Genomic DNA, 12,507 nt, shown 5'->3' on the forward strand with positions numbered 1-12,507 from the left:
CGCGCTGAATGAACCTCCAACGGCTCGCCGAGGACGTATCTTATCGCAAGCTTATTCCGCTTCTTGCAGGAATCATTAAATCTCGGGAATGAAGAGTGCCCCGTTTCAAACGGACCCACCACATTGTTGATACGGGAGCATCTTTTTCTTGCACGTTTGTACAATCGAAGTCAGAACGCATGACCGGACCCAACAAGTTGAATTACCTGGAAGTCAAAGTGTCCGATGCCATAAGATTTCGCTAATTAAGAAACGGTAAACGTCTCTAACGGGAACGTCTCTGTTCCGCGACGGAACAATTTCTTTATATGGCCAGTAGTTAATTCATCCTTTAACACGACGCGACGCAGTGTCCTAACCCCTTCCTCACGTCATTTTTTAATTTTTTCCTTGTCGAATTCAACTTCGTCCAAATCTTTTTGATTCTTGCAGTTTTTTATTTATTTGCAAATGTTCAACGTGATTCGATATTCTTATTTTTGGTAGACCAGATTTCTTCTTCTTTTCCATAACTGTTCATCTAGTAGTTACATCTTGCATTGATATCCTCTTTCTTGTTTTTTCGCGATTGTTTCTTAATTTTCAAGAATAATGTCGGAGCTATTACTTAAACATTTGTAGATGATAGTTGAAATGTTTCGTGGAGGGCGCGTTTGTTCCGGGCCATCGTTTCCATCGCTTGACGTTTGATCGTCGCGTCCAAAACTCGCCCCCGCCTGACGAGTTCGTTTTCGCGTTATTCGTTTCATCGGCTGTTTACTTTTTCGCCGCCCCGTTGATGGGACGATTTTCATAAGGCATTGTTGATTCGTCCGAATGGCGTAGGTGCTAACGCGATGCACACGTTCGCCCAATATTTGCGAAAAGTGTGTCGATGCGCGCGAACGCCGCGCCTCGCCGCGCCGCGCCGCGCCGGCTGCACCGGTCTTCCCGTGCAAATACAGGGAGAACGTGTTTGCCACCCACGGAAGCGTTATAATATTTAATTTGTTGTTGCAAAGTTTGTACTGCGTCCGATTGATTACGACACGTACGCACACGCGCGCGTACCTGCGAGTGCGAATCCGTGGTGTCCACAAAGAAAATGGATGGAAAATTGAAGATCTCCGACAAAACTATCACGATGGATGATGTATAGACTACTGGAGTCTTAAGTAGAAATTAATCTTTGGTTTTAAGACGGAATGTTGTTTCTTCTATGGTAAAAGAAAACACACCAATTTGCATATGCAAGCACATTTGCGTATAAGCGCATCAGCACGAGCCGAGCGGAAAGTTTTGGTTACTCGTGAACGACCCATTCGTGATTAATGGAAAATAGCAGAAATAAATATCGGAAAAGTAATCAGTTTCTTCGGGAAGTTAAATAAATAACTCGGCGACTTCGTATGCCGTTCGATGATGCCGGATATTAGTTTTCCATCGAAGAATGGCTACTGTTGTCGGCTGAATTAACTGTTCTCTCCGAGTTGCAGTAATGATATTCTTTAACGATCCACCTCGACCTATTTCTCGACATGTTTTCGCTCAGACTTCATAAATTTATTTTCAAATTCCTCGGGAAAATGCAGTCTACGGAAATTACACGACAACTGCGAAGAATAATCTGTGTAATTCAATATAACAATATTATTTCACTATGTCAGGATATTTTCGGATTCACATAATAGGTACTAAATATATGTAAGATTTTATAACATAGATTTTGTTGAACCTCTATCGAACTGTGGGAATGAATTAGATGTTAGATGCGTTGGTGTTGATGCCGAAACAGAAGAATAATCTTGGATTCAGAGGATGAAGCTAATTCCGCTATGAACAACAAATTAACGAATAGTAAAAAGAGAAAAAGAATAATAGAGGTAGAATCTTCATCAGATGAGGATATTGTTACTGAGAACTTAGATTCTGCAGAACAAAATAAAGGAAAATATATGCAACAAATAAACAAAATTAAGCGAAATACTGGACAAAAAAAATACTATACAAAAAGAGGAAAATTCATTCCAGAAAAAAAATTTGAATTCGAAAGTTGTAATTGCTCGAAGAAATGTATAGAACGTATTAATGAAACACAACGTATAGAAATTTTTGATGAGTTTTGATAAATATAGGTGATTTTAATAAGCAAAATGTATTTCTCTATTGTAATGTTCAACGCCAAACTGTCAAGAGAAGAAAGCCTAGAAATAAAAAAAAAAATTTTTGAATTAAAACAACCAAAATACATATTGATAAAACAGTAGAAACATTGCCAGACTTCATATAATTTGCCTAAATTTTTTAATCAACATATGTATGTATTATGTTAACCTTTAATTTTCTCGAAACAAGAGAAAATGGACTTACACCACTTTCAAAATAAACGGTCCACATATTTCACATAATAAATATTAAAAACTAATAATAAACGTATTTTTAATACTTATGTAAGTATTAAATTACTTATATTATAAATTAATATAAATTACTTATATAAGTATTAAAAATACTTTTATTCTTATTGCAGCATCATTTTAAATTCCAACATCAAACACTCATGTAATTACTACCAAATATGTAAACACATTTAACAATGTAGTTAATAAATAATATGTTTCCACAATGTAGAATTGATATCTCTGAGTAGAGTTTATATATTCCCTTATACAGTCGTGATAATTGCTGCAATGCTGCTGTTATTTTATTACCAAAATCTTCGTGTAATTATTACCTCGGAGAAATGAAAACACGCACTTTAATACATAATTTGTAACGTTTGCAAGGTAAATATCTTCGAAACAGTGAAATCCGATAATGTTTCGCTTATTGCGACGCGATATTTATAAAGAGTATTTATTATCCAATAATGTTTCAATTCGGTGTGTTAATACCTGGCAGAGAAGTGCTTTCTTTCCGACATACATTATAATCCGCGCTGTGGCAGCCGATGGTATGAGTTATTACTGCAATAAACAGAACAATACTACTTAGCGTGAGCGTAATTGTCATTGCGCTCATCGAAACCGCGGGCTAATCGGACCTGAAACGGCTTGCCTTCTCCGCGTAATTTTCGTTTCATTTCAAAATGGTAATATGCGTATCCACGCTACGAATTAGAATCTCCGGCCCATCCGCATATTTCATACGATCATGTTTGCTGAACCTCTATTCACAACCTTCACGGATTATCCTTGTTTTTGGTAAAACGCGTAACAATCGACTTTCCGTGGCACCGCATGGTCATTAATTTATTAACGCTCCTGCCGGTGACATATAGAGCACTATGATACGACACATACTATCCAAAATATACCGAAAATCAAGGACAAAAATAGAGAGCATGTGAGGGCTTCAATTTACATAAAAATTGTTCTCCTTTGAGGACGTAAACTGCAGATCTGGGAAATTACTAAAAACACAATGGCTGATTGAAAGTGAAACAATAAGTCTTGGGAAACTAGAAATTGGAGAATACTTTGTTTGTAATTATTAGATTGCTGGTCTTCGTGCAAAATAAAAATTGTACAACACAGAAGTCTGTTTTGAGGTTAAGGAGGTTGTTTCTTTAATCATTTTAATCAGTTCAAACTATCACATTGATGTTTTTACTGCATTAAATTGCACTTACTCATTTTCTTGTTTTTGACAGCTTTAGGTAACACATGAAATGAATAATTGAACTCATGTAAAAACACTATTATTTTGGGACATATTGAAATTGAATCAAATGATACGTTAAAAAATATCCGAATCCACTCAAGAAAATATCGATGATCTAAGATGGAAGCGAGATGTTCCAAATATTGATCAAAATCACAGAAAGAATTATCCCAATACCAAAACCATAAAAATCCGTAGTCTAATTATGAACAGTAATATGATTTTCCTCGGATTTCGTTTAGTTTTACGAGTTTGATAGAACTGTCTACATTTTTGTCGGAAAATACCTAGCTATATTCATTTGGAAGGTTCTTTTCGAGCAATCGTATTGAGACGCAAAACGAAGCCGACATTCTTTGATCCAGCATTGAAATTTCAGCAGCCGATCAAAGCCAAAGGTTTCTCACGAGAGGAAGCATGGCTTTGAGTGATCACGCGCCGCTAAATCCATGAAAAAGGCTACCGATTTCACAGTCTCTACGCGCGTCGGAATTATTAACAAAATCTACTACAAAGATTCCAAACGAGATACTGTATTCCTAATTTTTAAAGCTATTGTTACTTGAAATTATACTTGCTAAAGAACTACAAATTTTACAACCAACGTCACGAATGTGCGAAGTTGACTTTATATGATAAAAAAAACATGAATGTTAAATCTATTTTTAATAGAAAAGGGTGTATAATTACAAGATGCATAAAGTAACAGTTTCAAGAGATTCATCATCGTTTGTCTACTATGGACTATAACAGAATACGTTCATTATCATTTCCATGCTCTACTTACTATAATAGGAGACTGATGGAAATAGCGTTCGGCACGGTGCCAGTTAAAAAATAATTTTGACACGAGTTAATTAAATTGCTTTAATTGAATAACTGTCCAAAAAGATCATAATTGATCGTTACGGTGCGACCGTTCATACATATTCTCTTTTTCACATACAAATTACAATCATAAAACAGTAATCTCGTTTCCTAACTGTCTCTAAGTCGATAAATATATGCATATAATAAACACTTTATTGAAACACGAATAGTCTTTGCTTCTCAAAAACCATGTACTAATTTAGTATATGTAGATTTATGCAAAGAGTCTCTACAAGCGTGAAAAGCACGATAAAATACAAATGTTGTTTATAAAGTCTTTTATTAAAGTGTAAATTGAAATATGTATAAATAGTACATGGTTTTTAGATTCAAAATAGAATTGCAGATTGAAACAAATTAATGTAAGTAGTAAAAAGTTATGCAATAGCACTAGATCGAATTTCTTTTTGTCTTTTGCTATTATTATGTGCAAACCCTATTTATCGGTTTCGATACATTCCGGACTATGGCAAGCGACTGACCGCCGAGAAATGCTTTGCGCCCGGCACTTTTCTTCAGGGCATCAGTTAACCTTCAACAGAAAGGTCCTAATCCTGCTGGAATTAATTTAACCGTGAAATGTGACGGCCAACCAGTCGTGGCTTTAATGCATCCATGGAAATAATGCAGCAGCCGCAGTTTCAAAGGACACATCTCCACGCCGCGCCGACGCCGCCCGCGTAATTAATGAAGATGAATTGGACCACGTTTCTGCGCATCGTTTCGAAGCGCATTCGCCCGTGAAAGATTCCTCTCGCGGCGAACTATACTTCTTGATAAATTATTCAAATACGCATAACGATTGTTCGGGGGAAATAACGAACAAATAATTGCTGCTTTCGGATACTTCGTTTCGACAACCGAAAGACACGTCGCCTGCGAATTCGTGGAAAGTTTAAACTTTCGTCTTTTTTCGTTGTGATCAATACTAAATTTTAGAATTACAGAAATCACAAAAAAAAATGATAATTATAAATTATTGTATAGAAAATGGAAAAGTTAGTACTGCTGAAACATCGAAGAATTTTTGAGGCACATTGTTTCAGGAATACACAAATAATTTATTGTCATGAAAAGTGTTTTTTGTCTCAATAATGCAATTTAGAATCACGGTATAGAGCAAGCATACGTTGATTGCCCTATGGGGCATTCCCTAATGCACTATACATATCGCTCCTTTGAAATCGGGAGCAATGAAACCACGCCTACACAGGAAATTATACACAAAGAGAGAGCAAGATAGATAGATCTTCTATCGCTGTCGATGTCAAACTTACGAGATTGAGAGTCTCCTTTTCTCTGACGTCATTTGTTCTGAAGTATTGGCCCCAAGGGAACCACGGAGCTTCGAGAGTATAACGCGAACTTACCACCTAATACAACAATTTAATCACGAAAAATTTAATGCAGCGTGAACAAGATTATTTTATACGCGGGTAAACATCCTCAAATTAATTTATCTGCACAAATTTTGAGAAAACAATAAAAAATTAATCTATTAATAGGAATTATAAAAGATCACAAGTAAACTGGTGATTTGATGCATTTATAACAAAAATTGGTACTGAATATCATAGAATTATTTAGCTTAATCAAATAATTAGACAAGCGGAGTTTTATTTTGGATAAAAAATTAAAATCCACAGTCTAATAATAAGACATGTTTTTAAATAACATAGCAACTATCTCTTCCATCCAATATAATTGAAATTAAAATTATAAAATGTATGAAACTTATACACGTCAATGAATTAAACGAAAATGGTGAATTGTGAAAATGGTGATTTCAGCGAACGTTGTATTTGATAAACACTACTGGCTTTAAAAAAGATCTCACAATACTGTTTTTTCCCCATTTGTACTGGGGATCTTGAGGACCCCTTCAATGCTTTCATGGAAACGAATATTTTAGTCGGAGAAATTGCAGATTACCGCGGAAATGAATTCAATTAATCTGTATACATACTACTTTGTAGATTTGCGTAAGAAAGAACTTTCCTACGCTGTAAATGCTCCTCTTATCACTTGCTGCTCTTCATATATCACTCTCCTCCGTCCCTTTATTCTCGCCCTATCTAACAAGTACCCTACTTATCTGCGAACCTCGTTTTTCCCTCCCACAACTATTTTTCTGGTGTTAAGTATTTTTATTTTGCTGTTTCCTCCTTCGCTCTAAACGCCAAGGTAAATTATAAGTTTGCGAACGTGCTCGCTAAACAACTTATAAATCACTTTGTATTTTATAGCTACATTATCTTCCTTTATATCGATGCTCTTAAATTCTATTTATCTTTCTATTTATGATTGTATATATTCATTAAATTGTTATAATTAGATTGCGGATTTTATGCATTTATTACAGAACTGTGAAGATCATAGAAGTATTTAAGAATGTTATTACAATATTATCGACTTGTTCAAATTATTAATAGAAGAAATTAATTTCCATTGAATTTCTGTTTCATGTGACTCACTCAGAACATTTTTATTTTGCATAAAGATCCTGAATCTAGTGATGGTTAAATTCGTGAGAGTCAGATGAGACGAGTTATAAAGTTTCTAGGAAACATTATATTTTCTTTAGTCACGGATGGCATCTGAATATTGGTGAATATAGTATTTAATTAAAATCTCCAGGTGCCGAAGGAGGCTATTGGTCTCCTTAAAAATAAAAGCCGGCATAATCGACGGAAGTTAGTATGCACACTTGATGAATCACCGGTCATCTTTCATCGACCGAAGTCATGTTCCTTCCGGCAGTGTTAATGAGCTGCGGACACGGCCGAAACCGTAATTATCTCGAGCAAAGTGCATGAATTCAGTCTCTTCGCCATGCTCGATGAATGCACAGACCACCATGGAAAAATAAATATTCAAATATGCGTAACAATAGCGGAAGCGAAGCGGTGCCACGATTTGTGTCCGTGCCCGTATCTAGATCGAAGAGTGAATAAAATTAGACTAACTAACGTCAGCGAGAGATGACCCACCAAATGCAGTTCGTCCTAAGTGGTTTAGGTCAGCCATACTTAGCCTTTCTTTTTCTCGGCCCACATGTTTGTCACAAACATATGAATAAATAAATGAACACAACAAACGTGTGATCATAGCTTTAGGTTTCAAGACGTTTAAAACATTACCATGAATGCAAGTATTTCGGGCCACACACATAAAAGCTTTCGAGATGCTCACAGGCTGGTTGACTGAGTTCGAAATCAGAAACAGGCGTTAGTAATGTTACCTGTTTACGCGAAAGTAGCTCTTAGAAGGAATACCGACCAAGTATAACACGCTGATCATGAATAATTTAGATAAAACCTCGCGTGGATGCAGTGTATATTCACGTGAAAAACACACTTTCTGGGGAAAGGAAAGTATATGTAATTTTCTGTAATACGTACTCAAGGTGCTCCGTTTTGCAGATCACTAAACATGATATCTTGTAAGCTTACATGTTCTAACTTTATATATCCATCTCTCGAAACCTGAAAAATTGTAGAAACCAAATTTTAATCACATTTTCTTTCTCGATAGATAGACGAATTAATATGTGGATTTGAGGACTATAAATGGTTAGCGTAAAAATATGCGGATTTATTGAATTGCTTTTTAGATATATTGCAAATGTTTTACGCTTGAAAACGCTGGAAAACTGATGGAACATTTTGCGCATACACAAAACAAGCAATTCCTCTTCGCAACGGGAAAGGTTTGGAAAGACATTGAAGTGGTAAGTTCGTCTCGTACCCGGCGCGAATCCGATGGATTTTATTTTCCCGTAATTTCATGGACAGCCAGTTCGTAGGCCAAAAGTGGCTCGTAAACTTTAGATTTATTATTTATCGCGGGGACGTCGTGTGATTTATCGCGCGTTACGGTGCCGCCTTGTTTTTCCACGGCTCGTGAAATAAAATTCCGATGTATTTTCAACGCGGAGACAAGGGCTGGCGCCTCTACTAATTTCACTCCCCCGTCATACACCTTACTTACAGTTGCACATCACGCACAATACGATTTACGTCATGTGCGGGGGCTCGTGACGAGCTTCCCAGCATTCTGTAACACTCGAGCATCCCTTATGTAGTAATCTCGTCCGAAAATATTGCGACTGTACAACCAGGCATGCTCGCAAATTTACAAGTAGCACGTTCCGAATAAAGTTTATGAGATTCAGATCGTCTCTGTTGTGGACGACGCGCGTTTTATTGTTCCCAATCGCACCGTGATGCCGTGTTCAGACCACTCATTGCACATGCAATCAATACCAGGAATAAGTTGAAATTGGAGCTGGTGCACTGGGCTGTAAAGCAAGATTAGTTGCGAGCTAACTTTTTTATTGTTCCAATTGGCCGTTTTCGTCGCGTTGTAGTGTTCGGTGGTTCTTGTATTAACTATAATCGGATTGGGCAAAGTATTGGATTGGCAAACAAGTTCGTTCGGTTTTTTAGAGTGGTATAAATCACAAAAACTGGACGAACTCATTTGTCAATCCAATATTACATATATAACTACAGTGAAGATCTTTATACAAAATGAAAATTGTCTACCTCAGTTGCAACAGTGGATCTTTATGCAAAATAAAAACTGCCTACATGAATTGCAAGAGCTGGAGTAACATAAACATTTATTTTCTTTCATATTAAGTCCAATAACCCCTATCATCTTTTGTGTCATAACTGCATAAGATACTTGTTTGTTTTTGTTTCTACTAATAAATTGTTATTTTTGAAAGCATCGTTGTTTTATTTAAGTTTGTTGTAGCTACAAATACAAAGATATAATTTTTTCAAATGAATTTTTATTCAAATAATATATTTATAGAGGAATTACGTTCAGGGTAAAATTAACTCTGCATAGTTCAGAACGTGATGTTTTTTCACCTACTTGCTGGAAGGTAACAACGGTATTTAAAATAGGATTTTATTTAGAGGATACTGGAAATACTGAAGCTTATGTTTCAGAAGTTGTATTCATTTTAATTAAGCTTGTAGTGTAATATAATAATGTACACGCAGCATCTCTCTCCTTGTTATTACAGTTTTTATTCTTTGGAATCTCTCCTTGTGATAATATCGTCATATAATATCGTCGTGTTTATAAACATGCCAGGATATTCATATGTACACTCTAGGTAGACATATACGAAAGATAATATACCAGAACTCACAGCAGTTATTTTAAGAATACATAGTTGAAAAGAAACTTGAAATAACTGTCGAGAGACTGTTCAGTTTCGTTAAATTATTTTTTTATCCATATGGAGAGTTAGTTGAAATAATGAAAACCGTAAGCAATGCATTTTGTTGCTTGAGGATAAGTGCACTTAAAAAGAATAGGTAATTAATTTTTCAAATATTATGAATTCTTGCATTCTAATATCAAATATATCTTTTATCTACTTTGATTGTCAAGAAATATTTTAAGCATAGCTTATATGTACTACAGAAAATATTTTATTTTATAATAATAATTGCGATTATCAAAATAATAATATTTTATTTTCGGACATTTCATTTCTTGTGTAAAATACTAGTTTATCTAGACTATACATAGAGTATTTTATAATGATTAGAGGAATAGGTCGAAACTCCTTGCTGATTTTTGAAATAATAAAAATGACGAAGTCTTTAATATATGCAAAAATTAACATGTATTAATTCCAACAAAGAACGGATCATTCGAGATTTGCCAAGTTATAATCCATTCTGAATTTTATTTAAATACATATTGTTATTATTCTGTGATTATTTATTAAATAATTAACGACGAAATAATAAATCCATATCGCTGCATGAAATATAATTCAATTTACAATTTGAAAATGTCAGTTCTACATTATTGTTGCTTTTCTAACTCAGTTTACTTAGAATCATTTCGACTGAATTTATCAATTAGTAAATTGAAAACTTATCTATAGTTACATCTTTGTTAAAGAAATCAACTGTCGTCCCTTTGAGGATGTTTCGAAATTGTGTCATCTTTAACGACAAAAATTTTTATTGTTGCACTGATAAAGAAAATAATTATCGTGGTTAAGTGAGGCGATACAATTTGTATAATAATATCGCAATAATAAAAAATAAAAAACTGCTTTAATGAAACACCATTGCAAACGTGCAGAGTATTTTTTAACTTGAAAAATACCTCACGTTTCATGGAATTTTCTAAACATAAGATATTACACAAAAAATGGATGCGAATTCTATCATGCATACAATAATATAAAGCCAACGTGTTTGTTCACTTATTTTTATTGCAATCCTGTGCGTAAAAATCTTCCAAAGAGAACTAAAATATTTTAGTTTACAGTCTACTGATTTAGTTATTTTTACGGAACTATAAATGTGGACAGTAACGAAATAAAATATCTAAATTTATCGTAACCCAGCTTATTTTCGCTCTATGGCTTATCAATACTTAACCGGATAGAATAATTGATTTCTTTGTGCCGAAATGAAAGTGATACACGAAGATACCGTAATTTATAGTAACCGGAAGCATCTGTCGAACGCATCCGGGCGCATCTGTTGCATACTCTAATGGATACTAAAATTCCCCACCACGCGAGCCGACCGTTGATAATAGAATATTTAATTATTTTAACAGACCAATGAAATCTCGCCGTTTGTACGTGAAACTCGTACCGAATGCTTTTAATTATCGATGTTAACTAATTATATTTTCGACGGTGCGTGGTTCGTAACGATGCGAATTCCCGGCACGAGTATTCCAACTGGAAACATCGAATTACTCGTATGATGTCTGTCCGATCCAATTCCATAATTAACCATCTAATCGATGATCTAATTCCAGTACTGTCGCATTAGTTTAAGGGGGAGGTCGCCGTGCTGTCCTTTGAAATTGACGAGCTGACGGTAAACGTCGCGTGTCTTAATTCCTGATACGAGGCAAAATTGACGTCGCCATCGAATTGACGTCACGCATCACATAAATCGATCGGGTAATGGAAAAATTACGCGGTTTCCCTTGCGGCCGTTTACTTCAAACCATAAACGATCCAGACACACGGACCGTAAAATTTGCGATACGATCAGTAGCAATTAGGGAAAAGCTGTGAATACTGTTTCGCCTAAAACATTTTGGGTTCTCGAAGAATGGTTTACTTTCTTAAAAATTCTGTAAGATCAAATGATAGGATGACATCTTGTTCTAATGTTCCCAAAAAATAATCTATTCACATCAACTTCGGATTTTAGGCAATTATGGCAAAAATAAGAAAGTGCAATTTAAAACAGTGAAAAGATAAAAGGACTTTAAGGGTATTAATATATTATTTTCACTGCATTAAAATTATTAGTGAAAGATATACATTTTTATTCAGCTCGTACATCTTGCAATTGATGCACAAACGTTTTATTTTGCATAAAGATCCGAACTGTACTAATAACTAACCTTTTAATTTGGTATGACAAGTTATTTCGTCATTTGAGTTGTCTTATTATACTCGAGCAAAGTACTATTAGATTGTGAATTTTTGTAATTTAACAAGACCTGATTTTTATTTTGATAAAAAAACAATAAAAGTATTTTTCTCGCCTAAAATATTAAAAAATGTAAAATTTCCTAAATAGTTCAGTCTTTCGAATATTTAGTAGAAGGACTAAATTATTATTTCATCTGAAGTTGACCTATACAATGCCTATTGGATAGAGGTTGGCTGCTCTTTACTTTACCGGACTCAAAATTTGTGCCTTTCTCCTACGAATTATGATGTATTTGGTATGTAATCCAGTAGATTTGTACCCGGCGCGGATGCAGGTCGAAGTTTCGAACCTCTAGGATCAATAGTTGAGGAGCTATGGTCGCTCAAAGTTGAGCAATTTCCAGTTTCTTGATAGGCGCCATATTGGTTTGTTGTGACGGTTGCACGCCGCTTACTGAGTTGGTTAGGATAAGGTCGAGACGGGGCGGATGGAGCAAGGTAAGCGGCTCGCGGTCGTCGCTACAAACCAATATGGCGGCGGCCCTTACCTA

At 35.2% G+C, this 12,507-nt stretch overlaps 2 protein-coding genes across 2 annotated transcripts in view; one reads left to right on the forward strand and one right to left on the reverse strand.

Moving 5' to 3' along the window:
* Positions 1–12,507, forward strand: part of Dpr1 (defective proboscis extension response 1) — a 467,695-nt gene that overhangs the window by 445,754 nt on the left and 9,434 nt on the right. The gene's annotated exons all lie outside the window — the stretch shown is intronic.
* Positions 1–12,507, reverse strand: part of Pect (phosphoethanolamine cytidylyltransferase) — a 173,746-nt gene that overhangs the window by 93,520 nt on the left and 67,719 nt on the right. The window contains exon 9 of the mRNA XM_076436343.1: positions 7,914–7,997. The gene's annotated coding sequence lies outside the window, so the exon portion shown is untranslated. The remainder of the gene's footprint in view (positions 1–7,913; positions 7,998–12,507) is intronic.

Source organism: Lasioglossum baleicum, chromosome 13 (assembly GCF_051020765.1).
Source record: "Lasioglossum baleicum chromosome 13, iyLasBale1, whole genome shotgun sequence".
Taxonomy (NCBI): domain Eukaryota; kingdom Metazoa; phylum Arthropoda; class Insecta; order Hymenoptera; family Halictidae; genus Lasioglossum; species Lasioglossum baleicum.